Source organism: Netta rufina (assembly GCF_964035555.1).
Source record: "Netta rufina genome assembly, chromosome: 7".
Taxonomy (NCBI): domain Eukaryota; kingdom Metazoa; phylum Chordata; class Aves; order Anseriformes; family Anatidae; genus Netta; species Netta rufina.
This window is the reverse complement of record NC_140130.1, coordinates 21,018,624-21,024,623: the sequence shown is the minus strand read 5'-3', so window position 1 is coordinate 21,024,623 and position 6,000 is coordinate 21,018,624.

Sequence of the window (6,000 nt, the reverse complement as noted above, 5' to 3'; positions counted from 1 at the left end):
CCTGTTCAAAAAAGGCAGCCCTTGGAGGAAGGGTACAAGCTCTGTGTGTGCTCAGTGGTGGAAGTTTCCTTGAAATTCAGCTGCATGCCAGAGGCACTCCTCCCAAAGACAAGGACAACCCAGCAGTGTCTTGAGGACACCAATTCTTGCATTTCAGAGCATTACTGGTTTAGCTGAGATTTCAGAGGGAGTAATTGGCTTGTATGTATCATCAAACCCAAGCTCACTTCATGTCCACTTGCTGGGCAGCCAAGAACAGCTTGCAGTGTTCAGCAGACTGCAAAAGCTTGCTCAGCCCATTCCTGAGGGGCTGCCACACTGGCATGGTTAGCAGAATCCGAGCTCGCTGAGGTTACAAGGACATAAAAATAACTTCTGAGATAGAGCAGGGTTCAGCGTCCTGCCTACTTGGCCAGAGGCGATGCTTATAAAAAGAGCATGGGAAATCCACCACAATGATATCTCCAGATATCATTGCAGGGAAGAAAAAGAAACCATGTTTCCTGCCTTAAGGAACTACTCTTGTGGACAGCAAAATCCCTCAAATTGGGTACATTCTGTGTGCATGGTAGCAACAGGGTTTATTTTTTCCATAATGGGGAGTTCTGTTCTGCATTGCAGCTCCTGGAGGTAAGGAAGGAACACTGATTTCATTAAAAAAAAAAAAAAAAAAAAAAAAGACCCCATGAATATTTGTGACTTTGATGAATGGAAAGGATTTTAAAACCAGTTTTGCAAGTTTTTTTTATTATTATTATTTATTTATTTTGTTTTGTTTTGTTTTGTTTGTTTGTTTTTCCATAAGAAAAATTGTTAAAGTTGCATTTCAGATCATTTCACTTTGAACATGCTAGTGCAAGCAAATTGAGAGGCACAGGCATTGCACTAGCATGTTAGGACAAGATGAGAGGCATACAGGCTGAATCATACTGGTGTTTTATATATAGCACATAAATATGTTTTATATAAATAACATAACTATATTATTCATATACTTGCATGTACATGGTAGGGGCCCAGTATGCTAATATTGATTCATCACCTGTGACAAGCGAATGTACATTGTGTGTGATTTTTGTTCTGGGGAACGGTAGAATCCAAGGAAGAATAATCTCCTTTCAGTAAGGAATACAAATGAATGCTTAATAATTCATAAGAGATGGAAGTGAGGAAGTTTCCCCCTTCCTGGCCTGCAGAGCAGCCTCAGGCAGATAGCTTAAAGAATAGGATATGTACTAGGTAAGTGTCAAGAAATGCAATTGATGGAAATAGTTCTCTCCCCTGCCGCAAAGATAGACTGCACATTCAGTCATTCCTATCGCTGAAAAAATCAGTTCAGGTGACAATGAAAAAATATAATTGAAATAATTATCTCCTCTTAACAGCCACAAATGCCATTATAGAACAAAACAAAACAAGCAGAAATGATTGGTGGCAATTTTGAGCAATTTCCATTTTCCTCCACTCCTTGTGAGCTCCACTCCATCATTCGCAGATGACACCAAGTTAGGTGCGTGTGTCAATCTGCTCGAGGGTAGGAAAGCTCTGCAGGAGGATCTGGATAGGCTGCACCGATGGGCTGAGGTCAACTGCATGAAGTTCAACAAGGCCAAGTGCCGGGTCCTGCACCTGGGGCGCAATAACCCCAAGCAGAGCTACAGACTGGGAGAGGAATGGTTGGAGAGCTGCCAGGCGGAGAAGGACCTGGGAGTGATGGTGGATAGTCAGCTGAATATGGGCCAGCAGTGTGCTCAGGTGGCCAAGAAGGCCAACGGCATCCTGGCTTGTATCAGGAACAGCGTGACCAGCAGGGCGAGGGAGGTGATCATCCCCCTGTACTCAGCTCTGGTGAGGCCGCACCTCGAGTACTGTGTTCAGTTTTGGGCCCCTCGCTACAAGAAGGACATCGAGGTGCTTGAGCGGGTGCAGAGAAGGGCGACGAAGTTGGTGAGGGGCCTGGAGAACAAGTCCTACGAGGAGCGGCTGAGGGAGCTGGGCTTGTTCAGCCTGGAGAAGAGGAGGCTCAGGGGTGACCTTATCGCTCTTTTTAGGTACCTCAAGGGAGGCTGTAGCGAGGTGGGGGTTGGCCTGTTCTCCCACGTGCCTGGTGACAGGACGAGGGGGAATGGGCTTAAGTTGAGCCAGGGGAGTTTTAGGTTAGATGTTAGGAAGAACTTCTTCACTGAAAGGGTTGTTAGACATTGGAACAGGCTGCCCAGGGAAGTGGTGGAGTCACCATCCCTGGAAGTCTTCAAAAGACGTTTAGATGTAGAGCTTAGGGATATGGTTTAGTGGAGGGCTGTTAGCGTTAGGTTGGAGGTTGAACTCGATGACCTTGAGGTCTCTTCCAACCTAGAAATTCTGTGATTCTGTGATTCTGTGTAACACTCAATGGTTCAGATCAGCTGCGCTTCTACTGTTTGATTTTTGTACTGTACTGCCTGCCAGAAAAGAAATCTCTGGAAAATCACCATGAACATTAAGTTACATAATCTAGTTTTGGTTATCCTTTTTTTTTTTTTTTTTTTTCTCTGCAGTGCTGACTGCCATGAAGAAGGAAATAAATGCTTCGCTTTTTTTCTGCCACTAATTTCTAACTCAGTAATCTATAGAGGGCAGATATTTAATCATTACATTTCTATTCAAACATGTTGTAGAATGGTAACTGATATCGGTTGCCTACTTCTGCTTTCTCTATCTGTACTTCAAAGAGTGTATGCCCTTGCCTCTTTCAAGACCTTTGGCTTTGACAGCTGCATTGAACAAGATTATACAATAATCTCTGCTGTATGTAAGCAGCAATACCCACTAAATAACCGGACAAATTCCAAGGCAATTACCAATAAATCCTCCAAGAGAGTGGTGGAAAAAAACAAGTTAACAAAATTGCCAAACATGATCTTTTTCTAAACATCCACAAATTGGGATGGATTTGGGAAATAATTTAAAATAAAAAAGATGTTGGGCACTGACAGTGTCGAGATGTTAATTTTAGCTATTTCCAAAATAAAGCATTTAATTTCAGAAATGGCAAAATGTTTATTGGTACTGTTTTCTGCAGAAAAGTTTTCAACTCTATGTCTAGAAAAAATATATATCTAATAGAAGGTGGTGTTCCCCCTCCTCTTTCCCTCTTTCCCTATAATCACTCACTATTTGCTTGTTTTCAGAATACTACATTCTCAGTCTGGACACAGTCCTTTAAAAACATTTGAGAAGCACTAACCTAGGGGAATATGTACACAAATACTAGTGTGATTCTTCCTTCTCTTATATACATCAAATGCCATCTTTTTTTTTTTTTTTTTTTTTTTTTTTTTTTCTGGATTCCTTATACAATTCTTATTTTATTTCAGTTCATAGTGCATTTCCATATAAACAGAATGATTTTACTCTTTATGAGTAAATAAGAATCGTTCAAAGGGAACAGAGCTTTATTTAGTTTTATAGCTAATCCCATAAAGCTTTGCATTGCTAGAATAGTACTGACACATCAAATCAGAAAGTACAGTAAGGGAAAGGGAACACACCAAGGTTGGAAACTTGCAAATTTTTACTGCTTAAATGGCCCCAATAAACAACTGAAAAAGGAATGACAACAATTACAGTGTTACACTGATCCCATGATGTAGTATAAAAAAATCACGTGTGCTTTTCTGGAAAATTTTTACATATAGGAAGGATTCAGGTATCCTCAACTGATGAAATTACGCTGTATAGCACCACTTAGCAGAATAGCACCACACACATTTCTTTTTCCAGAAAGGAGATTTTTCCAGATTCAGGCTTTCACATTGTTGCTTTGCCAAGTTTATATTCAAAATATACAAGTTCTCCTAAAGAACTAAAAGTAATAGCCTTGAAAACATATATTTTAACTAACACTGATAGCTTTAAACATATAGGAATTCTATTTGTACCTTCACTGTGTCACAGAATAAACTATGCACGATTTAGTTTTCACTTGTCTTCCAGCATGTTGGTTAAATCCCTGACAGACTGACTTTCAATCACATCACATTGTCTTTTGATGGCATAGCGTGTCTATCACAGTAATATTACTTTTGCTTTAAGAGGGAACGCATCTGCAATTTATAAAATCACCATTTTTATACAGGAAAACATTTTCAAGATAGCTTGCACATTTTTAGATATACACATGCCATGGTTGTGTATACTATCATTGTGTTTGCAGGCTCAGAAATTTTTTATGACAGTTTTTTTATTTTTCTAATTTGCACACTATTAGTAATCATCCCAAAGGAACTCAACTGATTCTCTGTCAGCAGTCTAATTCAGGTAATTGAAGAAATTGGGCATACAACCAATGCACTTGTGCATGCACCCGAGATACTGAAAATACACCTGAGACAGAGGTACATGTGTATCACTAGAGGTGTAAATAAACATTTACAGTTTAAAACTCTCTTCACTGAGACTAACTCAGTAAGTTTTGCCTTATTAGCACGATGACAACAATCTGTAAGATTTCACTGCAGCAAGACTGCAAGTGCTATTCTGTTCCCTCTGAGTACCAGGGCAAACACCTGCTATTGTGAGTTGTAAAACTTACAGTAGTTTGGCCTATGGCAAATAGATTTATCATCAAGAAAAACAGTACCGACAATCATTTTCTTGTCTGTTAGTGAGCTACCAAAATACTGGTTCACTTAGAGGTTTATGTCCTTCAGTGTACAGAAAAGGATAATCAGAGAAATAAAGAGGAAGAATTAAGAGAAAAATTATCTTTTTTTTTTTTTTTTTTTTGGTCCAAGATACATGGGAACAACAGTCTTTTCCACTCAAATGGATAGAACAGCAGCAGTTCATACAGATCTTATCTTCACTGGGCTGAGACAGGACTACTTCAGTGAGAGCACAGTGAAGGACACTTACTCCTAGAAGGAGCCAAAAAAAAGATACTCTTTTTTTTCAAGACAAAGGACCTTTAATCTCAATTCACTCAGGATATGAGCAAGGAAAAGAGCCTTGGAAGCAATCTCTAAATCACAACACTCTGCTGTTTTTGAGGATTATCAGGCCTCCATAGGACACACACAGCCCTGGAGAATGGGGACTCTGTCTCTTGATCAAACCTGAAATATTACAAGCAAGGTTCATTAAGAAGAACCACTTAAGCATTGCTGGAGTTCTGGAATAAAGATGTTGTAAAGTCAGGCAACATCAAACCCAACTTCCTGTTGGTTTTGCTTTGAAAGGATTTGGGGGATATATTTAACCTCCTCCAGACAGAATCACAGAATGGTTGTTGAGGTTGGAAGGGACCTCTGGAGGACATCTGCTCCAAGCCTTCTGCTCAAGCAGGGCCACCTAGACCAATGGCTCAGGACTTTGTACAGACAGCTTTTGAATACCTCCAAGGATGAAGACTCCACCACATTTCTAAGCAACCTGTGCCAGTGTTCAGTCACCCTCTCCATAAAAAAACATTTCCTGATGTTCGGATGAATCTTCCTGTGTTTCAATTTGTGCCTATTGCCTCTACCCAAATGCTCCCTGGGGTTCTGTTCAGACTCAGATTCCCCCAAGGATTTCTCATGATTCATAATTCAATATGAGGTCAGTTTTTAGCATTTCTCTGTACAAGTCTTGACCTTCATGCCTAACTTTAGAAATGCAGATGTCTCTTAGGCATGGCGAAGCAGAGCCATTTCCTGTCCAACAGTAAACAGAATTTGTTAATGATCATCCCAGTATTTAACTATAACCAAACTGATAATAACTGTGAATAAAATTATTTGTTCACCCTGGCAATCTACTGTTCAGCCTTCCTTGAATAAATTATGTATAATGAAGTATTATAGACTTACATATACATATGTATATCAACCATATTTTATGTATGCATAGAAACCATAATGATATGTATGATTGACTGGCTCTTGCTCAAGGTGAGCCTAAAGGGCTGTCTGGTGAGGTGGACTGAAAACAGGCAGAACTGCCAGGCTCAGTGGGCTATGATCAGTGGAGTGGAGGCCA